At 41.7% G+C, this 25,689-nt stretch overlaps 14 non-coding genes across 14 annotated transcripts; all 14 read left to right on the top strand.

Moving 5' to 3' along the window:
* The first annotated feature begins 1,901 nt into the window (after positions 1 to 1,901).
* On the top strand, positions 1,902 to 1,983 carry TRNAS-CGA (transfer RNA serine (anticodon CGA)). The gene has a single exon. It is a non-coding gene; the product is annotated as a tRNA-Ser (tRNA).
* A 1,344-nt stretch (positions 1,984 to 3,327) lies between these two features.
* TRNAS-CGA (transfer RNA serine (anticodon CGA)) lies at positions 3,328 to 3,409 on the top strand. The gene has a single exon. It is a non-coding gene; the product is annotated as a tRNA-Ser (tRNA).
* Positions 3,410 to 4,752: 1,343 nt separating this feature from the next.
* On the top strand, positions 4,753 to 4,834 carry TRNAS-CGA (transfer RNA serine (anticodon CGA)). Its single transcript has one exon. It is a non-coding gene; the product is annotated as a tRNA-Ser (tRNA).
* A 1,344-nt stretch (positions 4,835 to 6,178) lies between these two features.
* On the top strand, positions 6,179 to 6,260 carry TRNAS-CGA (transfer RNA serine (anticodon CGA)). Its single transcript has one exon. It is a non-coding gene; the product is annotated as a tRNA-Ser (tRNA).
* A 1,344-nt stretch (positions 6,261 to 7,604) lies between these two features.
* On the top strand, positions 7,605 to 7,686 carry TRNAS-CGA (transfer RNA serine (anticodon CGA)). The gene has a single exon. It is a non-coding gene; the product is annotated as a tRNA-Ser (tRNA).
* Positions 7,687 to 9,028: 1,342 nt separating this feature from the next.
* Positions 9,029 to 9,110, top strand: TRNAS-CGA (transfer RNA serine (anticodon CGA)). Its single transcript has one exon. It is a non-coding gene; the product is annotated as a tRNA-Ser (tRNA).
* Positions 9,111 to 10,454: 1,344 nt separating this feature from the next.
* Positions 10,455 to 10,536, top strand: TRNAS-CGA (transfer RNA serine (anticodon CGA)). Its single transcript has one exon. It is a non-coding gene; the product is annotated as a tRNA-Ser (tRNA).
* Positions 10,537 to 11,878: 1,342 nt separating this feature from the next.
* TRNAS-CGA (transfer RNA serine (anticodon CGA)) lies at positions 11,879 to 11,960 on the top strand. The gene has a single exon. It is a non-coding gene; the product is annotated as a tRNA-Ser (tRNA).
* A 1,985-nt stretch (positions 11,961 to 13,945) lies between these two features.
* Positions 13,946 to 14,027, top strand: TRNAS-CGA (transfer RNA serine (anticodon CGA)). The gene has a single exon. It is a non-coding gene; the product is annotated as a tRNA-Ser (tRNA).
* A 2,694-nt stretch (positions 14,028 to 16,721) lies between these two features.
* TRNAS-CGA (transfer RNA serine (anticodon CGA)) lies at positions 16,722 to 16,803 on the top strand. Its single transcript has one exon. It is a non-coding gene; the product is annotated as a tRNA-Ser (tRNA).
* Positions 16,804 to 18,146: 1,343 nt separating this feature from the next.
* TRNAS-CGA (transfer RNA serine (anticodon CGA)) lies at positions 18,147 to 18,228 on the top strand. The gene has a single exon. It is a non-coding gene; the product is annotated as a tRNA-Ser (tRNA).
* A 1,988-nt stretch (positions 18,229 to 20,216) lies between these two features.
* On the top strand, positions 20,217 to 20,298 carry TRNAS-CGA (transfer RNA serine (anticodon CGA)). The gene has a single exon. It is a non-coding gene; the product is annotated as a tRNA-Ser (tRNA).
* A 2,693-nt stretch (positions 20,299 to 22,991) lies between these two features.
* On the top strand, positions 22,992 to 23,073 carry TRNAS-CGA (transfer RNA serine (anticodon CGA)). Its single transcript has one exon. It is a non-coding gene; the product is annotated as a tRNA-Ser (tRNA).
* A 1,344-nt stretch (positions 23,074 to 24,417) lies between these two features.
* Positions 24,418 to 24,499, top strand: TRNAS-CGA (transfer RNA serine (anticodon CGA)). Its single transcript has one exon. It is a non-coding gene; the product is annotated as a tRNA-Ser (tRNA).
* The last annotated feature ends 1,190 nt before the right edge of the window (positions 24,500 to 25,689 follow it).

The raw sequence follows: 25,689 nt of genomic DNA, 5'->3' as shown, positions 1-25,689 counted from the left end.
ACTAAGGACCTTAAGTGGGAGCAAAACACCTCCAGGATACAGAAGAAGGCCCAGCAGAGGCTATTCTTCTTGCGTCAACTGAAGAGATTCGGTATGCCACGCGAACTGCTGACCAGCTTTTACACCGCTACCACGGAATCCATACTCTGCTCCTCCGTCATTGTATGGTATGCAGGGGCATCAACCAAGGACAAGTACAAACTCCAAAGGGTAATTAACACGGCGGAGAAGATCATAGGCTCGCCCCTGCCACCACTGGACCTCCTCCACACAGCGAGACTGGGGTCGAGGGCTTCCAAGATTTCACAGGACCCCTCTCACCCGGGGAACCACTACTTCAAATTTATGCAAACAGGCCGACGTTACAGAACCATCTATTCCAGAACTACCAGGCGCAGGAACACATTCTTCCCTCAAGCTGTCCTCCACCTGAACTCCAACCCTCCCTCCGTCACCGTCCGCAGCACCTAGCCCCTAGCCAATGCTCGGATCCCTGAACTCTCACCACTCTGGGCAGTACTGCCCTTCACTCTAGCTGCCAGTGCTCTCAAATGAACTGTTCCCCAGTTTCCACAATCTATGCGGCTATACCTGTCTCGTTGTATATTCCTGTCTGTTCTTGTAATGTCTGTTATGTAAGAATGCCTATGCCATGTGTACCACAACCAATTCCAGGCACGACAACTGTCGTACTTGGCGAATAAAGTGATTCTGATTCTGATTCTGATTCTAAAGTGGTACTTTGCAATATGTTGGTGTATTTGACAGCTCAGAACCATACCATTGTAACGGGAAGATTACATTTGGGTATTGACAATCTACAATGACACTGCATTTGACTTGTAGTTACCAGTGGTGAGTAGAAATAGTCAATGACATGTGCAAAAAATTGGGGGTTTGAAAGTGTGTCACTAAGAAATGGCTGAAGGTCAATTTAATTTCCCCAGTTCTTAACTCTGTACAATTTAAAACAAGCCAGAATTTGGATCATCTCATTGACCATCATTAGATGTGAGTACATTTAAAAATATGCTATACTTCCTAGACCACACCTGGAATTTCCTGAGGTCTAAACCGAGACTTTGCAAATAGCTGTCCAGATCTCTGCAGACAAGAACAAACCCTGCTCAAGACAATTTTGGAATTTCACGCACAATCAAAAATTTGCGTCAGGTCTAAAAAGGAAATTGAACCGTGGCTTCTTTCGTATTCCACTCTGGTGAGATATCGGTCTTGGGAAAAACAGGCTAGTTCAGGAGCTAGCTACGTATATTGCAAACAATTGAGAGAAGAGATTCTGGAGGTATACTTGAGTGTTTACTATGTGACAAGCTATTCAAATTGCTCATCACTGAGGAATTAGTAAATAGAAATTGCCGATAAGGGTAAGGACATTTCTTCTAGATCGTGTCCAGTTGCTGTTAGGTACACCTTGATTTGGGTCAATAAACGCATTCAAAGGAATACTGATCATGTTATGCCTCTATCTAGCAAGACTTTGTAGACTTATTTGGAAGTTGTTTGCAGCTATGCTGAAACTTTTCATACCTGGTTTGAAGAAACTGACTTCTCCACACTGCAGAAATGCAAACAGTCACAGGAATATTCATCATTTTATGCCTATAACTGGCAATATTGTACTGATGTGTTTGGAGTAGTTTTTGTTGCAGTAATTCTAAAAACCTTCATACTAAGTTTGAGGAAACTGGTGTCTCCCCATGACTTGAACCACCACAAGTCTCAGCAGAGTTTCATTTTGTATTTGCGCAATGCTGAAAACTGTCACACCTGGTTTAAGGAAACGGCTGTTTCCAGAGTACCTGAAGCCACCTTAGGCCTAGCAAAATGTTTCTGGAAGTGACAAAGTATTTTTAAAGTGTAATTTGTACAGCAGAAAATAAGCTGTGATGGCCGAGTGGTTAAGGCGTTGGACTCGAAATCCAATGGGATATTCCCGCGCAGGTTCAAATCCTGCTCACAGTGCTCTGGGTATTTTAATAGCAATCAGACCAAAGCATTTGCATTTCACTACAATAGATTAACTAAGTAAAGCTTTGGCACCAACCAGAGACACTAAATAAGTGTTGTACTGATTGCGGGTAAATGAAGGGAAAAATATACAGTATTTCACCACACATGGGATTAGGGATGAGTTCTAAAGTGGTACTTTGCAATAGGTTGGTGTATTTGACAGCTCAGAACCATACCATTGTAACGGGAAGATTACATTTGGGTATTGACAATCTACAATGACACTGCATTTGACTTGTAGTTACCAGTGGTGAGTAGAAATAGTCAATGACATGTGCAAAAAATTGGGGGTTTGAAAGTGTGTCACTAAGAAATGGCTGAAGGTCAATTTAATTTCCCCAGTTCTTAACTCTGTACAATTTAAAACAAGCCAGAATTTGGATCATCTCATTGACCATCATTAGATGTGAGTACATTTAAAAATATGCTATACTTCCTAGACCACACCTGGAATTTCCTGAGGTCTAAACCGAGACTTTGCAAATAGCTGTCCAGATCTCTGCAGACAAGAACAAACCCTGCTCAAGACAATTTTGGAATTTCACGCACAATCAAAAATTTGCGTCAGGTCTAAAAAGGAAATTGAACCGTGGCTTCTTTCGTATTCCACTCTGGTGAGATATCGGTCTTGGGAAAAACAGGCTAGTTCAGGAGCTAGCTACGTATATTGCAAACAATTGAGAGAAGAGATTCTGGAGGTATACTTGAGTGTTTACTATGTGACAAGCTATTCAAATTGCTCATCACTGAGGAATTAGTAAATAGAAATTGCCGATAAGGGTAAGGACATTTCTTCTAGATCGTGTCCAGTTGCTGTTAGGTACACCTTGATTTGGGTCAATAAACGCATTCAAAGGAATACTGATCATGTTATGCCTCTATCTAGCAAGACTTTGTAGACTTATTTGGAAGTTGTTTGCAGCTATGCTGAAACTTTTCATACCTGGTTTGAAGAAACTGACTTCTCCACACTGCAGAAATGCAAACAGTCACAGGAATATTCATCATTTTATGCCTATAACTGGCAATATTGTACTGATGTGTTTGGAGTAGTTTTTGTTGCAGTAATTCTAAAAACCTTCATACTAAGTTTGAGGAAACTGGTGTCTCCCCATGACTTGAACCACCACAAGTCTCAGCAGAGTTTCATTTTGTATTTGCGCAATGCTGAAAACTGTCACACCTGGTTTAAGGAAACGGCTGTTTCCAGAGTACCTGAAGCCACCTTAGGCCTAGCAAAATGTTTCTGGAAGTGACAAAGTATTTTTAAAGTGTAATTTGTACAGCAGAAAATAAGCTGTGATGGCCGAGTGGTTAAGGCGTTGGACTCGAAATCCAATGGGATATTCCCGCGCAGGTTCAAATCCTGCTCACAGTGCTCTGGGTATTTTAATAGCAATCAGACCAAAGCATTTGCATTTCACTACAATAGATTAACTAAGTAAAGCTTTGGCACCAACCAGAGACACTAAATAAGTGTTGTACTGATTGCGGGTAAATGAAGGGAAAAATATACAGTATTTCACCACACATGGGATTAGGGATGAGTTCTAAAGTGGTACTTTGCAATAGGTTGGTGTATTTGACAGCTCAGAACCATACCATTGTAACGGGAAGATTACATTTGGGTATTGACAATCTACAATGACACTGCATTTGACTTGTAGTTACCAGTGGTGAGTAGAAATAGTCAATGACATGTGCAAAAAATTGGGGGTTTGAAAGTGTGTCACTAAGAAATGGCTGAAGGTCAATTTAATTTCCCCAGTTCTTAACTCTGTACAATTTAAAACAAGCCAGAATTTGGATCATCTCATTGACCATCATTAGATGTGAGTACATTTAAAAATATGCTATACTTCCTAGACCACACCTGGAATTTCCTGAGGTCTAAACCGAGACTTTGCAAATAGCTGTCCAGATCTCTGCAGACAAGAACAAACCCTGCTCAAGACAATTTTGGAATTTCACGCACAATCAAAAAATTGCATCAGGTCTAAAAAGGAAATTGAACCGTGGCTTCTTTCGTATTCCACTCTGGTGAGATATCGGTCTTGGGAAAAACAGGCTAGTTCAGGAGCTAGCGACGTGTATTGCAAACAATTGAGAGAAGAGATTCTGGAGGCATACTTGTGTGTTTACTATGTGACAAGCTATTCAAATTGCTCATCACTGAGGAATTAGTAAATAGAAATTGCCGATAAGGGTAAGGACATTTCTTCTAGATCGTGTCCAGTTGCTGTTAGGTACACCTTGATTTGGGTCAATAAACGCATTCAAAGGAATACTGATCATGTTATGCCTCTATCTAGCAAGACTTTGTAGACATATTTGGAAGTTGTTTGCAGCTATGCTGAAACTTTTCATACCTGGTTTGAAGAAACTGACTTCTCCACACTGCAGAAATGCAAACAGTCACAGGAATATTCATCATTTTATGCCTATAACTGGCAATATTGTATTGATGTGTTTGGAGTAGTTTTTGTTGCAGTAATTCTAAAAACCTTCATACTAAGTTTGAGGAAACTGGTGTCTCCCCATGACTTGAACCACCACAAGTCTCAGCAGAGTTTCATTTTTATTTGCGCAATGCTGAAAACTGTCACACCTGGTTTAAGGAAACGGCTGTTTCCAGAGTACCTGAAGCCACCCCACGTCTAGCAAAATGTTTCTGGAAGTGACAAAGTATTTTTAAAGTGTAATTTGCACAGCAGCAAATAAGCTGTGATGGCCGAGTGGTTAAGGCGTTGGACTCGAAATCCAATGGGATATTCCTGCGCAGGTTCAAATCCTGCTCACAGCGCTCTGGGTATTTTAATAGCAATCAGACCAAAGCATTTGCATTTCACTACAATAGATTAACTAAGTAAAGCTTTGGCACCAACCAGAGACACTAAATAAGTGTTGTACTGATTGCGGGTAAATGAAGAGAAAAATATACAGTATTTCACCACACATGGGATTAGGGATGAGTTCTAAAGTGGTACTTTGCAATAGGTTGGTGTATTTGACAGTTCAGAACCATACCATTGTAATGGGAAGATTACATTTGGGTATTGACAATCTACAATGACACTGCATTTGACTTGTAGTTACCAGTGGTGAGTAGAAATAGTCAATGACATGTGCAAAAAATTGGGGGTTTGAAAGTGTGTCACTAAGAAATGGCTGAAGGTCAATTTAATTTCCCCAGTTCTTAACTCTGTACAATTTAAAACAAGCCAGAATTTGGATCATCTCATTGACCATCATTAGATGTGAGTACATTTAAAAATATGCTATACTTCCTAGACCACACCTGGAATTTCCTGAGGTCTAAACCGAGACTTTGCAAATAGCTGTCCAGATCTCTGCAGACAAGAACAAACCCTGCTCAAGACAATTTTGGAATTTCACGCACAATCAAAAATTTGCGTCAGGTCTAAAAAGGAAATTGAACCGTGGCTTCTTTCGTATTCCACTCTGGTGAGATATCGGTCTTGGGAAAAACAGGCTAGTTCAGGAGCTAGCTACGTATATTGCAAACAATTGAGAGAAGAGATTCTGGAGGCATACTTGTGTGTTTACTATGTGACAAGCTAATCAAATTGCTCATCACTGAGGAATTAGTAAATAGAAATTGCCGATAAGGGTAAGGACATTTCTTCTAGATCGTGTCCAGTTGCTGTTAGGTACACCTTGATTTGGGTCAATAAACACATTCAAAGGAATACTGATCATGTTATGCCTCTATCTAGCAAGACTTTGTAGACTTATTTGGAAGTTGTTTGCAGCTATGCTGAAACTTTTCATACCTGGTTTGAAGAAACTGACTTCTCCACACTGCAGAAACGCAAACAGTCTCAGGAATATTCATCATTTTATGCCTATAACTGGCAATATTGTATTGATGTGTTTGGAGTAGTTTTTTGTTGCAGTAATTGTAAAAACCTTCATACTAAGTTTGAGGAAACTGGTGTCTCCCCATGACTTGAACCATCACAAGTCTCAGCAGAGTTTCATTTTTATTTGCGCAATGCTGAAAACTGTCACACCTGGTTTAAGGAAACGGCTGTTTCCAGAGTACCTGAAGCCACCTTAGGCCTAGCAAAATGTTTCTGGAAGTGAAAAAGTATTTTTAAAGTGTAATTTGTACAGCAGAAAGCAAGCTGTGATGGCCGAGTGGTTAAGGCGTTGGACTCGAAATCCAATGGGATATTCCTGCGTAGGTTCAAATCCTGCTCACAGCGCTCTGGGTATTTTAATAGCAATCAGACCAAAGCATTTGCATTTCACTACAATAGATTAACTAAGTAAAGCTTTGGCACCAACCAGAGACACTAAATAAGTGTTGTACTGATTGCGGGTAAATGAAGGGAAAAATATACAGTATTTCACCACACATGGGATTAGGGATGAGTTCTAAAGTGGTACTTTGCAATAGGTTGTTGTATTTGACAGCTCAGAACCATACCATTGTAATGGGAAGATTACACTTGGGTATTGACAATCTACAATGACACTGCATTTGACTTGTAGTTACCAGTGGTGAGTAGAAATAGTTAATGACATGTTCAAAAAATTGGGGGTTTGAAAGTGCGTCACTAAGAAATGGCTGAAGGTCGATTTGATGTCCCCAGTTCTTAACTCTGTACAATTTAAAACAAGCCAGAATTTGGATCATCTCATTGACCATCATTAGATGTGAGTACATTTAAAAATATGCTATACTTCCTAGACCACACCTGGAATTTCCTGAGGTCTAAACCGAGACTTTGCAAATAGCTGTCCAGATCTCTGCAGACAAGAACAAACCCTGCTCAAGACAATTTTGGAATTTCACGCACAATCAAAAATTTGCATCAGGTCTAAAAAGGAAATTGAACCGTGGCTTCTTTCGTATTCCACTCTGGTGAGATATCGGTCTTGGGAAAAACAGGCTAGTTCAGGAGCTAGCTACGTATATTGCAAACAATTGAGAGAAGAGATTCTGGAGGCATACTTGTGTGTTTACTATGTGACAAGCTATTCAAATTGCTCATCACTGAGGAATTAGTAAATAGAAATTGCCGATAAAGGTAAGGACATTTCTTCTAGATCGTGTCCAGTTGCTGTTAGGTACACCTTGATTTGGGTCAATAAACACATTCAAAGGAATACTAATCATGTTATGCCTCTATCTAGAAGGACTTTGTAGACTTATTTGGAAGTTGTTTGCAGCTATGCTGAAACTTTTCATACCTGGTTTGAAGAAACTGACTTCTCCACACTGCAGAAATGCAAACAGTCACAGGAATATTCATCATTTTATGCCTATAACTGGCAATATTGTATTGATGTGTTTGGAGTAGTTTTTTGTTGCAGTAATTCTAAAAACCTTCATACTAAGTTTGAGGAAACTGGTGTCTCCCCATGACTTGAACCACCACAAGTCTCAGCAGAGTTTCATTTTTATTTGCGGCAATGCTGCAACTGTCACACCTGGTTTAAGGAAACGTCTGTTTCCAGAGTACCTGAAGCCACCTTAGGCCTAGTAAAATGTTTCTGGAAGTGACAAAGTATTTTTAAAGTGTAATTTGTACAGCAGAAAACAAGCTGTGATGGCCGAGTGGTTAAGGCGTTGGACTCGAAAGCCAATGGGATATTCCTGCGCAGGTTCAAATCCTGCTCACAGTGCTCTGGGTATTTTAATAGCAATCAGACCAAAGCATTTGCATTTCACTACAATAGATTAACTAAGTAAAGCTTTGGCACCAACCTGAGACACTAAATAAGTTTTGTACTGATTGCGGGTAAATGAAGGGAAAAATATACAGTATTTCACCACACATGGGATTAGGGATGAGTTCTAAAGTGGTACTTTGCAATAGGTTGGTGTATTTGACAGCTCAGAACCATACCATTGTAATGGGAGGATTACACTTGGGTATTGACAATCTACAATGACACTGCATTTGACTTGTAGTTACCAGTGGTGAGTAGAAATAGTCAATGACATGTTCAAAAAATTGGGGGTTTGAAAGTGCGTCACTAAGAAATGGCTGAAGGTCGATTTGATTTCCCCAGTTCTTAACTCTGTACAATTTAAAACAAGCCAGAATTTGGATCATCTCATTGACCATCATTAGATGTGAGTACATTTAAAAATATGCTATACTTCCTAGACCACACCTGGAATTTCCTGAGGTCTAAACCGAGACTTTGCAAATAGCTGTCCAGATCTCTGCAGACAAGAACAAACCCTGCTCAAGACAATTTTGGAATTTCACGCACAATGAAAAATTTGCGTCAGGTCTAAAAAGGAAATTGAACCGTGGCTTCTTTCGTATTCCACTCTGGTGAGATATCGGTCTTGGGAAAAACAGGCTAGTTCAGGAGCTAGCTACGTATATTGCAAACAATTGAGAGAAGAGATTCTGGAGGTATACTTGAGTGTTTACTATGTGACAAGCTATTCAAATTGCTCATCACTGAGGAATTAGGAAATAGAAATTGCCGATAAGGGTAAGGACATTTCTTCTAGATCGTGTCCAGTTGCTGTTAGGTACACCTTGATTTGGGTCAATAAACGCATTCAAAGGAATACTGATCATGTTATGCCTCTATCTAGCAAGACTTTGTAGACTTATTTGGAAGTTGTTTGCAGCTATGCTGAAACTTTTCATACCTGGTTTGAAGAAACTGACTTCTCCACATTGCAGAAATGCAAACAGTCACAGGAATATTCATCATTTTATGCCTATAACTGGCAATATTGTATTGATGTGTTTGGAGTAGTTTTGTTGCAGTAATTCTAAAAACCTTCATACTAAGTTTGAGGAAACTGGTGTCTCCCCACGACTTGAACCACCACAAGTCTAAGCAGAGTTTCATTTTTATTTGCGCAATGCTGAAAACTGTCACACCTGGTTTAAGGAAACGGCTGTTTCCAGAGTACCTGAAGCCACCTTAGGCCTAGCAAAATGTTTCTGGAAGTGAAAAAGTATTTTTAAAGTGTAATTTGTACAGCAGAAAGCAGGCTGTGATGGCCGAGTGGTTAAGGCGTTGGACTCGAAATCCAATGGGATATTCCTGCGCAGGTTCAAATCCTGCTCACAGCGCTCTGGGTATTTTAATAGCAATCAGACCAAAGCATTTGCATTTCACTACAATAGATTAACTAAGTAAAGCTTTGGCACCAACCAGAGACACTAAATAAGTGTTGTACTGATTGCGGGTAAATGAAGGGAAAAATATACAGTATTTCACCACACATGGGATTAGGGATGAGTTCTAAAGTGGTACTTTGCAATAGGTTGTTGTATTTGACAGCTCAGAACCATACCATTGTAATGGGAAGATTACACTTGAGTATTGACAATCTACAATGACACTGCATTTGACTTGTAGTTACCAGTGGTGAGTAGAAATAGTTAATGACATGTTCAAAAAATTGGGGGTTTGAAAGTGCGTCACTAAGAAATGGCTGAAGGTCGATTTGATGTCCCCAGTTCTTAACTCTGTACAATTTAAAACAAGCCAGAATTTGGATCATCTCATTGACCATCATTAGATGTGAGTACATTTAAAAATATGCTATACTTCCTAGACCACACCTGGAATTTCCTGAGGTCTAAACCGAGACTTTGCAAATAGCTGTCCAGATCTCTGCAGACAAGAACAAACCCTGCTCAAGACAATTTTGGAATTTCACGCACAATCAAAAATTTGCATCAGGTCTAAAAAGGAAATTGAACCGTGGCTTCTTTCGTATTCCACTCTGGTGAGATATCGGTCTTGGGAAAAACAGGCTAGTTCAGGAGCTAGCTACGTATATTGCAAACAATTGAGAGAAGAGATTCTGGAGGCATACTTGTGTGTTTACTATGTGACAAGCTATTCAAATTGCTCATCACTGAGGAATTAGTAAATAGAAATTGCCGATAAAGGTAAGGACATTTCTTCTAGATCGTGTCCAGTTGCTGTTAGGTACACCTTGATTTGGGTCAATAAACACATTCAAAGGAATACTAATCATGTTATGCCTCTATCTAGAAGGACTTTGTAGACTTATTTGGAAGTTGTTTGCAGCTATGCTGAAACTTTTCATACCTGGTTTGAAGAAACTGACTTCTCCACACTGCAGAAATGCAAACAGTCACAGGAATATTCATCATTTTATGCCTATAACTGGCAATATTGTATTGATGTGTTTGGAGTAGTTTTTTGTTGCAGTAATTCTAAAAACCTTCATACTAAGTTTGAGGAAACTGGTGTCTCCCCATGACTTGAACCACCACAAGTCTCAGCAGAGTTTCATTTTTATTTGCGGCAATGCTGCAACTGTCACACCTGGTTTAAGGAAACGGCTGTTTCCAGAGTACCTGAAGCCACCTTAGGCCTAGTAAAATGTTTCTGGAAGTGACAAAGTATTTTTAAAGTGTAATTGGTACAGCAGAAAAAAAGCTGTGATGGCCGAGTGGTTAAGGCGTTGGACTCGAAAGCCAATGGGATATTCCTGCGCAGGTTCAAATCCTGCTCACAGTGCTCTGGGTATTTTAATAGCAATCAGACCAAAGCATTTGCATTTCACTACAATAGATTAACTAAGTAAAGCTTTGGCACCAACCTGAGACACTAAATAAGTTTTGTACTGATTGCGGGTAAATGAAGGGAAAAATATACAGTATTTCACCACACATGGGATTAGGGATGAGTTCTAAAGTGGTACTTTGCAATAGGTTGGTGTATTTGACAGCTCAGAACCATACCATTGTAATGGGAGGATTACATTTGGGTATTGACAATCTACAATGACACTGCATTTGACTTGTAGTTACCAGTGGTGAGTAGAAATAGTCAATGACATGTTCAAAAAATTGGGGGTTTGAAAGTGCGTCACTAAGAAATGGCTGAAGGTCGATTTGATTTCCCCAGTTCTTAACTCTGTACAATTTAAAACAAGCCAGAATTTGGATCATCTCATTGACCATCATTAGATGTGAGTACATTTAAAAATATGCTATACTTCCTAGACCACACCTGGAATTTCCTGAGGTCTAAACCGAGACTTTGCAAATAGCTGTCCAGATCTCTGCAGACAAGAACAAACCCTGCTCAAGACAATTTTGGAATTTCACGCACAATGAAAAATTTGCGTCAGGTCTAAAAAGGAAATTGAACCGTGGCTTCTTTCGTATTCCACTCTGGTGAGATATCGGTCTTGGGAAAAACAGGCTAGTTCAGGAGCTAGCTACGTATATTGCAAACAATTGAGAGAAGAGATTCTGGAGGTATACTTGAGTGTTTACTATGTGACAAGCTATTCAAATTGCTCATCACTGAGGAATTAGGAAATAGAAATTGCCGATAAGGGTAAGGACATTTCTTCTAGATCGTGTCCAGTTGCTGTTAGGTACACCTTGATTTGGGTCAATAAACGCATTCAAAGGAATACTGATCATGTTATGCCTCTATCTAGCAAGACTTTGTAGACTTATTTGGAAGTTGTTTGCAGCTATGCTGAAACTTTTCATACCTGGTTTGAAGAAACTGACTTCTCCACATTGCAGAAATGCAAACAGTCACAGGAATATTCATCATTTTATGCCTATAACTGGCAATATTGTATTGATGTGTTTGGAGTAGTTTTGTTGCAGTAATTCTAAAAACCTTCATACTAAGTTTGAGGAAACTGGTGTCTCCCCACGACTTGAACCACCACAAGTCTAAGCAGAGTTTCATTTTTATTTGCGCAATGCTGAAAACTGTCACACCTGGTTTAAGGAAACGGCTGTTTCCAGAGTACCTGAAGCCACCTTAGGCCTAGCAAAATGTTTCTGGAAGTGACAAAGTATTTTTAAAGTGTAATTTGTACAGCAGAAAGCAGGCTGTGATGGCCGAGTGGTTAAGGCGTTGGACTCGAAATCCAATGGGATATTCCTGCGCAGGTTCAAATCCTGCTCACAGCGCTCTGGGTATTTTAATAGCAATCAGACCAAAGCATTTGCATTTCACTACAATAGATTAACTAAGTAAAGCTTTGGCACCAACCTGAGACACTAAATAAGTGTTGTACTGATTGCGGGTAAATGAAGGGAAAAATATACAGTATTTCACCACACATGGGATTAGGGATGAGTTCTAAAGTGGTACTTTGCAATAGGTTGGTGTATTTGACAGCTCAGAACCATACCATTGTAATGGGAAGATTACATTTGGGTATTGACAATCTACAATGACACTGCATTTGACTTGTAGTTACCAGTGGTGAGTAGAAATAGTCAATGACACGTGCAAAAAATTGGGGGTTTGAAAGTGCGTCACTAAGAAATGGCTGAAGGTCGATTTGATTTCCCCAGTTCTTAACTCTGTACAATTTAAAACAAGCCAGAATTTGGATCATCTCATTTACCTTCATTAGATGTGAGTACATTTAAAAATATGCTATACTTCCTAGACCACACCTGGAATTTCCAGAGGTCTAAACCGAGACTTTGCAAATAGCTGTCCAGATCTCTGCAGACAAGTACAAACCCTGCTCAAGACAATTTTGGAATTTCACGCACAATCAAAAATTTGCACCAGGTCTAAAAAGGAAATTGAACCGTGGCTTCTTTCGTATTCCACTCTGGTGAGATATCGGTCTTGTAAAAAACAGGCTAGTTCAGGAGCTAGCTACGTATATTTTTAATAATTGAGAGAAGAGATTCTGGAGGCATACTTGTGTGTTTACTATGTGACAAGCTATTCAAATAGCTCATCACTGAGGAATTAGTAAATAGAAATTGCCAATAAGGGTAAGGACAATTCTTCTAGATCGTGTCCAGTTGCTGTTAGGTACACCTTGATTTGGGTCAATAAACGCATTCAAAGGAATACTGATCATGTTATGCCTCTATCTAGCAAGACTTTGTAGACTTATTTGGAAGTTGTTTGCAGCTATGCTGAAACTTTTCATACCTGGTTTGAAGAAACTGACTTCTCCACACTGCAGAAATGCAAACAGTCACAGGAATATTCATCATTTTATGCCTATAACTGGCAATATTGTATTGATGTGTTTGGAGTAGTTTTTGTTGCAGTAATTCTAAAAACCTTCATACTAAGTTTGAGGAAACTGGTGTCTCCCCATGACTTGAACCACCACAAGTCTCAGCAGAGTTTCATTTTTATTTGCGCAATGCTGAAAACTGTCACACCTGGTTTAACCACTTGATGACCCACCCTTTACCCCCCCTTAAGGACCAGCGCTGGTTTGATTGATCTGTGCTGGGTGGGCTCTGCAGCCCCCAGCACAGATCAGGGTGCAGGCAGGGAGATCAGATTGCCCCCCTTTTTTCCCCCCTATGGGAATGATGCGCTGGGGGGGTCTGATCTCTCCTGCCTGCTGTGGGTGGCGGGGGGGGCACCTCAAAGCCCCCCTCCGCGGCGAAATTCCCCCTCCCTCTCCTACCTGCTGCCTCCCCCTGGTGTTCCGGGCTGCACAGGACGCTATCCGTCCTGTGCAGCCAGTGACAGGGTGTGGTCTGTCACATGGCGGCGATCCCCGGCCGCTGATTGGCCGAGGATCGCCGATCTGCCTTACGGCGCTGCTGCGCAGCAGCGCCGTACAAATGTAAACAAAGCGGATTATTTCCGCTTGTGTTTACATCTAGCCTGCGAGCCGCCATCGGCGGCCCGCAGGCTATTCACGGAGCCCCCCGCCGTGATTTGACAGGAAGCAGCCGCTCGTACGAGCGGCTGCTTCCTGATTAATTAGGCTGCAGCTGGCGACGCAGTACTGCGTCGCTGGTCCTGCAGCTGCCACTTTGCCGACGCACGTTATGAGTGTGCGGTCGGCAAGTGGTTAAGGAAACGGCTGTTTCCAGAGTACCTGAAGCCACCTTAGGCCTAGCAAAATGTTTCTGGAAGTGACAAAGTATTTTTAAAGTGTAATTTGTACTGCAGAAAAAAAGCTGTGATGGCCGAGTGGTTAAGGCGTTGGACTCGAAATCCAATGGGATATTCCCGCGCAGGTTCAAATCCTGCTCACAGCGCTCTGGGTATTTTAATAGCAATCAGACCAAAGCATTTGCATTTCACTACAATAGATTAACTAAGTAAAGCTTTGGCACCAACCAGAGACACTAAATAAGTGTTGTACTGATTGCGGGTAAATGAAGGGAAAAATATACAGTATTTCACCACACATGGGATTAGGGATGAGTCCTCGACCCACACCAGTTTGCATACAGAGCCAACAGGTCCGTGGAGGATGCCATAAACATCAGCCTGTCATACATCACTGAGCACCTTGACAAACCAGACTCCTATGCTAGGATCCTGTTCTTGGATTTTAGCTCTGCGTTCAACACCCTCTGCCCTGTCATCCTGCTCGATAACCTTAGGCAGCTTGGAGTCAATCCCACCCTGTGTGCGTGGGTCAACGACTTTCTTTCCAACAGAACGCAGCGGGTTAAGCTCGGAAACTGCTCCTCCTACGAAAAAACCACCAACATAGGGGCTCCGCAAGGGTGTGTGCTGTCCCCGCTACTTTTTTCTCTGTACACCAACAATTGCACCTCATCTGCAGACTCCGTCAAAGTCATCAAATTCGCAGACGACACCACTATCATCGGCCTCATCGACAACAGAGGTGAGCACGCTTACCGAAGCGAGATTGAGAGGATCAGCAATTGGTGCAAGGGAAACAAGCTCGTTCTCAATGCGACAAAAACTGTTGAGCTCATTGTAGACTTCAGGAAGCACCCCTCCACACTCTCCCCAGTCCTCATTGATGGAGATACAGTCTCCAGGGTGTCCGACGTACGGTTCCTCGGTACAACCATAACTAAGGACCTTAAGTGGGAGCAAAACACCTCCAGGATACAGAAGAAGGCCCAGCAGAGGCTATTCTTCTTGCGTCAACTGAAGAGATTCGGTATGCCACGCGAACTGCTGACCAGCTTTTACACCGCTACCACGGAATCCATACTCTGCTCCTCCGTCATTGTATGGTATGCAGGGGCATCCACCAAGGACAAGTACAAACTCCAAAGGGTAATTAACACGGCGGAGAAGATCATAGGCTCGCCCCTGCCACCACTGGACCTCCTCCACACAGCGAGACTGGGGTCGAGGGCTTCCAAGATTTCACAGGACCCCTCTCACCCGGGGAACCACTACTTCAAATTTATGCAAACAGGCCGACGTTACAGAACCATCTATTCCAGAACTACCAGGCGCAGGAACACATTCTTCCCTCAAGCTGTCCTCCACCTGAACTCCAACCCTCCCTCCGTCACCGTCCGCAGCACCTAGCCCCTAGCCAATGCTCGGATCCCTGAACTCTCACCACTCTGGGCAGTACTGCCCTTCACTCTAGCTGCCAGTGCTCTCAAATGAACTGTTCCCCAGTTTCCACAATCTATGCGGCTATACCTGTCTCGTTGTATATTCCTGTCTGTTCTTGTATTGTCTGTTATGTAAGAATGCCTATGCCATGTGTACCACAACCAATTCCAGGCACGACAACTGTCGTACTTGGCGAATAAAGTGATTCTGATTCTGATTCTGATTCTAAAGTGGTACTTTGCAATATGTTGGTGTATTTGACAGCTCAGAACCATACCATTGTAACGGGAAGATTACATTTGGGTATTGACAATCTACAATGACACTGCATTTGACTTGTAGTTACCAGTGGTGAGTAGAAATAGTCAATGACATGTGCAAAAAATTGGGGGTTTGAAAGTGTGTCACTAAGAAATGGCTGAAGGTCAATTTAATTTCCCCAGTTCTTAACTCTGTACAATTTAAAACAAGCCAGAATTTGGATCATCTCATTGACCATCATTAAATGTGAGTACATTTAAAAATATGCTATACTTCCTAGACCACACCTGGAATTTCCTGAGGTCTAAACCGAGACTTTGCAAATAGCTGTCCAGATCTCTGCAGACAAGAACAAACCCTGCTCAAGACAATTTTGGAATTTCACGCACAATCAAAAATTTGCGTCAGGTCTAAAAAGGAAATTGAACCGTGGCTTCTTTCGTATTCCACTCTGGTGAGATATCGGTCTTGGGAAAAACAGGCTAGTTCAGGAGCTAGCTACGTATATTGCAAACAATTGAGAGAAGAGATTCTGGAGGTATACTTGAGTGTTTACTATGTGACAAGCTATTCAAATTGCTCATCACTGAGGAATTAGTAAATAGAAATTGCCGATAAGGGTAAGGACATTTCTTCTAGATCGTGTCCAGTTGCTGTTAGGTACACCTTGATTTGGGTCAATAAATGCATTCAAAGGAATACTGATCATGTTATGCCTCTATCTAGCAAGACTTTGTAGACTTATTTGGAAGTTGTTTGCAGCTATGCTGAAACTTTTCATACCTGGTTTGAAGAAACTGACTTCTCCACACTGCAGAAATGCAAACAGTCACAGGAATATTCATCATTTTATGCCTATAACTGGCAATATTGTATTGATGTGTTTGGAGTAGTTTTTGTTGCATTAATTCTAAAAACCTTCATACTAAGTTTGAGGAAACTGGTGTCTCCCCATGACTTGAACCACCACAAGACTCAGCAGAGTTTCATTTTGTATTTGCGCAATGCTGAAAACTGTCAAACCTGGTTTAAGGAAACGGCTGTTTCCAGAGTACCTGAAGCCACCTTAGGCCTAGCAAAATGTTTCTGGAAGTGACAAAGTATTTTTAAAGTGTAATTTGTACAGCAGAAAATAAGCTGTGATGGCCGAGTGGTTAAGGCGTTGGACTCGAAATCCAATGGGATATTCCCGCGCAGGTTCAAATCCTGCTCACAGTGCTCTGGGTATTTTAATAGCAATCAGACCAAAGCATTTGCATTTCACTACAATAGATTAACTAAGTAAAGCTTTGGCACCAACCAGAGACACTAAATAAGTGTTGTACTGATTGCGGGTAAATGAAGGGAAAAATATACAGTATTTCACCATACATGGGATTAGGGATGAGTTCTAAAGTGGTACTTTGCAATAGGTTGGTGTATTTGACAGCTCAGAACCATACCATTGTAACGGGAAGATTACATTTGGGTATTGACAATCTACAATGACACTGCATTTGACTTGTAGTTACCAGTGGTGAGTAGAAATAGTCAATGACATGTGCAAAAAATTGGGGGTTTGAAAGTGTGTCACTAAGAAATGGCTGAAGGTCAATTTAATTTCCCCAGTTCTTAACTCTGTACAATTTAAAACAAGCCAGAATTTGGATCATCTCATTGACCATCATTAGATGTGAGTACATTTAAAAATATGCTATACTTCCTAGACCACACCTGGAATTTCCTGAGGTCTAAACCGAGACTTTGCAAATAGCTGTCCAGATCTCTGCAGACAAGAACAAACCCTGCTCAAGACAATTTTGGAATTTCACGCACAATCAAAAATTTGCATCAGGTCTAAAAAGGAAATTGAACCGTGGCTTCTTTCGTATTCCACTCTGGTGAGATATCGGTCTTGGGAAAAACAGGCTAGTTCAGGAGCTAGCGACGTGTATTGCAAACAATTGAGAGAAGAGATTCTGGAGGCATACTTGTGTGTTTACTATGTGACAAGCTATTCAAATTGCTCATCACTGAGGAATTAGTAAATAGAAATTGCCGATAAGGGTAAGGACATTTCTTCTAGATCGTGTCCAGTTGCTGTTAGGTACACCTTGATTTGGGTCAATAAACGCATTCAAAGGAATACTGATCATGTTATGCCTCTATCTAGCAAGACTTTGTAGACTTATTTGGAAGTTGTTTGCAGCTATGCTGAAACTTTTCATACCTGGTTTGAAGAAACTGACTTCTCCACACTGCAGAAATGCAAACAGTCACAGGAATATTCATCATTTTATGCCTATAACTGGCAATATTGTATTGATGTGTTTGGAGTAGTTTTTGTTGCATTAATTCTAAAAACCTTCATACTAAGTTTGAGGAAACTGGTGTCTCCCCATGACTTGAACCACCACAAGTCTCAGCAGAGTTTCATTTTTATTTGCGCAATGCTGAAAACTGTCACACCTGGTTTAAGGAAACGTCTGTTTCCAGAGTACCTGAAGCCACCTTAGGCCTAGTAAAATGTTTCTGGAAGTGACAAAGTATTTTTAAAGTGTAATTGGTACAGCAGAAAGCAAGCTGTGATGGCCGAGTGGTTAAGGCGTTGGACTCGAAATCCAATGGGATATTCCTGCGCAGGTTCAAATCCTGCTCACAGCGCTCTGGGTATTTTAATAGCAATCAGACCAAAGCATTTGCATTTCACTACAATAGATTAACTAAGTAAAGCTTTGGCACCAACCTGAGACACTAAATAAGTGTTGTACTGATTGCGGGTAAATGAAGGGAAAAATATACAGTATTTCACCACACATGGGATTAGGGATGAGTTCTAAAGTGGTACTTTGCAATAGGTTGGTGTATTTGACAGCTCAGAACCATACCATTGTAATGGGAAGATTACATTTGGGTATTGACAATCTGCAATGACACTGCATTTGACTTGTAGTTACCAGTGGTGAGTAGAAATAGTCAATGACATGTGCAAAAAATTGGGGGTTTGAAAGTGCGTCACTAAGAAATGGCTGAAGGTCGATTTGATTTCCCCAGTTCTTAACTCTGTACAATTTAAAACAAGCCAGAATTTGGATCATCTCATTTACCTTCATTAGATGTGAGTACATTTAAAAATATGCTATACTTCCTAGACCACACCTGGAATTTCCAGAGGTCTAAACCGAGACTTTGCAAATAGCTGTCCAGATCTCTGCAGACAAGTACAAACCCTGCTCAAGACAATTTTGGAATTTCACGCACAATCAAAAATTTGCACCAGGTCTAAAAAGGAAATTGAACCGTGGCTTCTTTCGTATTCCACTCTGGTGAGATATCGGTCTTGTAAAAAACAGGCTAGTTCAGGAGCTAGCTACGTATATTTTTAATAATTGAGAGAAGAGATTCTGGAGGCATACTTGTGTGTTTACTATGTGACAAGCTATTCAAATTGCTCATCACTGAGGAATTAGTAAATAGAAATTGCCGATAAGGGTAAGGACATTTCTTCTAGATCGTGTCCAGTTGCTGTTAGGTACACCTTGATTTGGGTCAATAAACGCATTCAAAGGAATACTGATCATGTTATGCCTCTATCTAGCAAGACTTTGTAGACTTATTTGGAAGTTGTTTGCAGCTATGCTGAAACTTTTCATACCTGGTTTGAAGAAACTGACTTCTCCACACTGCAGAAATGCAAACAGTCACAGGAATATTCATCATTTTATGCCTATAACTGGCAATATTGTATTGATGTGTTTGGAGTAGTTTTTGTTGCAGTAATTCTAAAAACCTTCATACTAAGTTTGAGGAAACTGGTGTCTCCCCATGACTTGAACCACCACAAGTCTCAGCAGAGTTTCATTTTTATTTGCGCAATGCTGAAAACTGTCACACCTGGTTTAACCACTTGATGACCCACCCTTTACCCCCCCTTAAGGACCAGCGCTGGTTTGATTGATCTGTGCTGGGTGGGCTCTGCAGCCCCCAGCACAGATCAGGGTGCAGGCAGGGAGATCAGATTGCCCCCCTTTTTTCCCCCCTATGGGGATGATGCGCTGGGGGGGTCTGATCTCTCCTGCCTGCTGTGGGTGGCGGGGGGGGGGGCACCTCAAAGCCCCCCTCCGCGGCGAAATTCCCCCTCCCTCTCCTACCTGCTGCCTCCCCCTGGTGTTCCGGGCTGCACAGGACGCTATCCGTCCTGTGCAGCCAGTGACAGGATGTGGTCTGTCACATGGCGGCGATCCCCGGCCGCTGATTGGCCGGGGATCGCCGATCTGCCTTACGGCGCTGCTGCGCAGCAGCGCCGTACAAATGTAAACAAAGCGGATTATTTCCGCTTGTGTTTACATCTAGCCTGCGAGCCGCCATCGGCGGCCCGCAGGCTATTCACGGAGCCCCCCGCCGTGATTTGACAGGAAGCAGCCGCTCGTACGAGCGGCTGCTTCCTGATTAATTAGGCTGCAGCTGGCGACGCAGTACTGCGTCGCTGGTCCTGCAGCTGCCACTTTGCCGACGCACGTTATGAGTGTGCGGTCGGCAAGTGGTTAAGGAAACGGCTGTTTCCAGAGTACCTGAAGCCACCTTAGGCCTAGCAAAATGTTTCTGGAAGTGACAAAGTATTTTTAAAGTGTAATTTGTACTGCAGAAAAAAAGCTGTGATGGCCGAGTGGTTAAGGCGTTGGACTCGAAATCCAATGGGATATTCCCGCGCAGGTTCAAATCCTGCTCACAGCGCTCTGGGTATTTTAATAGCAATCAGACCAAAGCATTTGCATTTCACTACAATAGATTAACTAAGTAAAGCTTTGGCACCAACCAGAGACACTAAATAAGTGTTGTACTGATTGCGGGTAAATGAAGGGAAAAATATACAGTATTTCACCACACATGGGATTAGGGATGAGTCCTCGACCCACACCAGTTTGCATACAGAGCCAACAGGTCCGTGGAGGATGCCATGAACATCAGCCTGTCATACATCACTGAGCACCTTGACAAACCAGACTCCTATGCTAGGATCCTGTTCTTGGATTTTAGCTCTGCGTTCAACACCCTCTGCCCTGTCATCCTGCTCGATAACCTTAGGCAGCTTGGAGTCAATCCCACCCTGTGTGCGTGGGTCAACGACTTTCTTTCCAACAGAACGCAGCGGGTTAAGCTCGGAAACTGCTCCTCCTACGAAAAAACCACCAACATAGGGGCTCCGCAAGGGTGTGTGCTGTCCCCGCTACTTTTTTCTCTGTACACCAACAATTGCACCTCATCTGCAGACTCCGTCAAAGTCATCAAATTCGCAGACGACACCACTATCATCGGCCTCATCGACAACAGAGGTGAGCACGCTTACCGAAGCGAGATTGAGAGGATCAGCAATTGGTGCAAGGGAAACAAGCTCGTTCTCAATGCGACAAAAACTGTTGAGCTCATTGTAGACTTCAGGAAGCACCCCTCCACACTCTCCCCAGTCCTCATTGATGGAGATACAGTCTCCAGGGTGTCCGACGTACGGTTCCTCGGTACAACCATAACTAAGGACCTTAAGTGGGAGCAAAACACCTCCAGGATACAGAAGAAGGCCCAGCAGAGGCTATTCTTCTTGCGTCAACTGAAGAGATTCGGTATGCCACGCGAACTGCTGACCAGCTTTTACACCGCTACCACGGAATCCATACTCTGCTCCTCCGTCATTGTATGGTATGCAGGGGCATCCACCAAGGACAAGTACAAACTCCAAAGGGTAATTAACACGGCGGAGAAGATCATAGGCTCGCCCCTGCCACCACTGGACCTCCTCCACACAGCGAGACTGGGGTCGAGGGCTTCCAAGATTTCACAGGACCCCTCTCACCCGGGGAACCACTACTTCAAATTTATGCAAACAGGCCGACGTTACAGAACCATCTATTCCAGAACTACCAGGCGCAGGAACACATTCTTCCCTCAAGCTGTCCTCCACCTGAACTCCAACCCTCCCTCCGTCACCGTCCGCAGCACCTAGCCCCTAGCCAATGCTCGGATCCCTGAACTCTCACCACTCTGGGCAGTACTGCCCTTCACTCTAGCTGCCAGTGCTCTCAAATGAACTGTTCCCCAGTTTCCACAATCTATGCGGCTATACCTGTCTCGTTGTATATTCCTGTCTGTTCTTGTATTGTCTGTTATGTAAGAATGCCTATGCCATGTGTACCACAACCAATTCCAGGCACGACAACTGTCGTACTTGGCGAATAAAGTGATTCTGATTCTGATTCTGATTCTAAAGTGGTACTTTGCAATATGTTGGTGTATTTGACAGCTCAGAACCATACCATTGTAACGGGAAGATTACATTTGGGTATTGACAATCTACAATGACACTGCATTTGACTTGTAGTTACCAGTGGTGAGTAGAAATAGTCAATGACATGTGCAAAAAATTGGGGGTTTGAAAGTGTGTCACTAAGAAATGGCTGAAGGTCAATTTAATTTCCCCAGTTCTTAACTCTGTACAATTTAAAACAAGCCAGAATTTGGATCATCTCATTGACCATCATTAGATGTGAGTACATTTAAAAATATGCTATACTTCCTAGACCACACCTGGAATTTCCTGAGGTCTAAACCGAGACTTTGCAAATAGCTGTCCAGATCTCTGCAGACAAGAACAAACCCTGCTCAAGACAATTTTGGAATTTCACGCACAATCAAAAATTTGCATCAGGTCTAAAAAGGAAATTGAACCGTGGCTTCTTTCGTATTCCACTCTGGTGAGATATCGGTCTTGGGAAAAACAGGCTAGTTCAGGAGCTAGCGACGTGTATTGCAAACAATTGAGAGAAGAGATTCTGGAGGCATACTTGTGTGTTTACTATGTGACAAGCTATTCAAATTGCTCATCACTGAGGAATTAGTAAATAGAAATTGCCGATAAGGGTAAGGACATTTCTTCTAGATCGTGTCCAGTTGCTGTTAGGTACACCTTGATTTGGGTCAATAAACGCATTCAAAGGAATACTGATCATGTTATGCCTCTATCTAGCAAGACTTTGTAGACATATTTGGAAGTTGTTTGCAGCTATGCTGAAACTTTTCATACCTGGTTTGAAGAAACTGACTTCTCCACACTGCAGAAATGCAAACAGTCACAGGAATATTCATCATTTTATGCCTATAACTGGCAATATTGTATTGATGTGTTTGGAGTAGTTTTTGTTGCAGTAATTCTAAAAACCTTCATACTAAGTTTGAGGAAACTGGTGTCTCCCCATGACTTGAACCACCACAAGTCTCAGCAGAGTTTCATTTTTATTTGCGCAATGCTGAAAACTGTCACACCTGGTTTAAGGAAACGGCTGTTTCCAGAGTACCTGAAGCCACCCCACGTCTAGCAAAATGTTTCTGGAAGTGACAAAGTATTTTTAAAGTGTAATTTGCACAGCAGAAAATAAGCTGTGATGGCCGAGTGGTTAAGGCGTTGGACTCGAAATCCAATGGGATATTCCTGCGCAGGTTCAAATCCTGCTCACAGCGCTCTGGGTATTTTAATAGCAATCAGACCAAAGCATTTGCATTTCACTACAATAGATTAACTAAGTAAAGCTTTGGCACCAACCAGAGACACTAAATAAGTGTTGTACTGATTGCGGGTAAATGAAGAGAAAAATATACAGTATTTCACCACACATGGGATTAGGGATGAGTTCTAAAGTGGTACTTTGCAATAGGTTGGTGTATTTGACAGTTCAGAACCATACCATTGTAATGGGAAGATTACATTTGGGTATTGACAATCTACAATGACACTGCATTTGACTTGTAGTTACCAGTGGTGAGTAGAAATAGTCAATGACATGTGCAAAAAATTGGGGGTTTGAAAGTGTGTCACTAAGAAATGGCTGAAGGTCAATTTAATTTCCCCAGTTCTTAACTCTGTACAATTTAAAACAAGCCAGAATTTGGATCATCTCATTGACCATCATTAGATGTGAGTACATTTAAAAATATGCTATACTTCCTAGACCACACCTGGAATTTCCTGAGGTCTAAACCGAGACTTTGCAAATAGCTGTCCAGATCTCTGCAGACAAGAACAAACCCTGCTCAAGACAATTTTGGAATTTCACGCACAATCAAAAATTTGCATCAGGTCTAAAAAGGAAATTGAACCGTGGCTTCTTTCGTATTCCACTCTGGTGAGATATCGGTCTTGGGAAAAACAGGCTAGTTCAGGAGCTAGCTACGTATATTGCAAACAATTGAGAGAAGAGATTCTGGAGGCATACTTGTGTGTTTACTATGTGACAAGCTATTCAAATTGCTCATCACTGAGGAATTAGTAAATAGAAATTGCCGATAAAGGTAAGGACATTTCTTCTAGATCGTGTCCAGTTGCTGTTAGGTACACCTTGATTTGGGTCAATAAACACATTCAAAGGAATACTAATCATGTTATGCCTCTATCTAGAAGGACTTTGTAGACTTATTTGGAAGTTGTTTGCAGCTATGCTGAAACTTTTCATACCTGGTTTGAAGAAACTGACTTCTCCACACTGCAGAAATGCAAACAGTCACAGGAATATTCATCATTTTATGCCTATAACTGGCAATATTGTATTGATGTGTTTGGAGTAGTTTTTTGTTGCAGTAATTCTAAAAACCTTCATACTAAGTTTGAGGAAACTGGTGTCTCCCCATGACTTGAACCACCACAAGTCTCAGCAGAGTTTCATTTTTATTTGCGGCAATTCTGCAACTGTCACACCTGGTTTAAGGAAACGTCTGTTTCCAGAGTACCTGAAGCCACCTTAGGCCTAGTAAAATGTTTCTGGAAGTGACAAAGTATTTTTAAAGTGTAGTTTGTACAGCAGAAAACAAGCTGTGATGGCCGAGTGGTTAAGGCGTTGGACTCGAAATCCAATGGGATATTCCTGCGCAGGTTCAAATCCTGCTCACAGTGCTCTGGGTATTTTAATAGCAATCAGACCAAAGCATTTGCATTTCACTACAATAGATTAACTAAGTAAAGCTTTGGCACCAACCTGAGACACTAAATAAGTGTTGTACTGATTGCGGGTAAATGAAGGGAAAAATATACAGTATTTCACCACACATGGGATTAGGGATGAGTTCTAAAGTGGTAGTTTGCAATAGGTTGGTGTATTTGACAGCTCAGAACCATACCATTGTAATGGGAGGATTACATTTGGGTATTGACAATCTACAATGACACTGCATTTGACTTGTAGTTACCAGTGGTGAGTAGAAATAGTCAATGACATGTTCAAAAAATTGGGGGTTTGAAAGTGCGTCACTAAGAAATGGCTGAAGGTCGATTTGATTTCCCCAGTTCTTAACTCTGTACAATTTAAAACAAGCCAGAATTTGGATCATCTCATTGACCATCATTAGATGTGAGTACATTTAAAAATATGCTATACTTCCTAGACCACACCTGGAATTTCCTGAGGTCTAAACCGAGACTTTGCAAATAGCTGTCCAGATCTCTGCAGACAAGAACAAACCCTGCTCAAGACAATTTTGGAATTTCACGCACAATCAAAAATTTGCGTCAGGTCTAAAAAGGAAATTGAACCGTGGCTTCTTTCGTATTCCACTCTGGTGAGATATCGGTCTTGGGAAAAACAGGCTAGTTCAGGAGCTAGCTACGTATATTGCAAACAATTGAGAGAAGAGATTCTGGAGGCATACTTGAGTGTTTACTATGTGACAAGCTATTCAAATTGCTCATCACTGAGGAATTAGTAAATAGAAATTGCCGATAAAGGTAAGGACATTTCTTCTAGATCGTGTCCAGTTGCTGTTAGGTACAACTTGATTTGGGTCAATAAACGCATTCAAAGGAATACTGATCATGTTATGCCTCTATCTAGCAAGACTTTGTAGACTTATTTGGAAGTTGTTTGCAGCTATGCTGAAACTTTTCATACCTGGTTTGAAGAAACTGACTTCTCCACATTGCAGAAATGCAAACAGTCACAGGAATATTCATCATTTTATGCCTATAACTGGCAATATTGTATTGATGTGTTTGGAGTAGTTTTTTGTTGCAGTAATTCTAAAAACCTTCATACTAAGTTTGAGGAAACTGGTGTCTCCCCATGACTTGAACCACCACAAGTCTCAGCA

This window comes from Hyperolius riggenbachi, chromosome 3 (assembly GCF_040937935.1).
Source record: "Hyperolius riggenbachi isolate aHypRig1 chromosome 3, aHypRig1.pri, whole genome shotgun sequence".
Taxonomy (NCBI): domain Eukaryota; kingdom Metazoa; phylum Chordata; class Amphibia; order Anura; family Hyperoliidae; genus Hyperolius; species Hyperolius riggenbachi.
The sequence above is the reverse complement of the archived record's forward strand: the minus strand, read 5'-3'. Positions and strand labels throughout refer to the sequence as shown.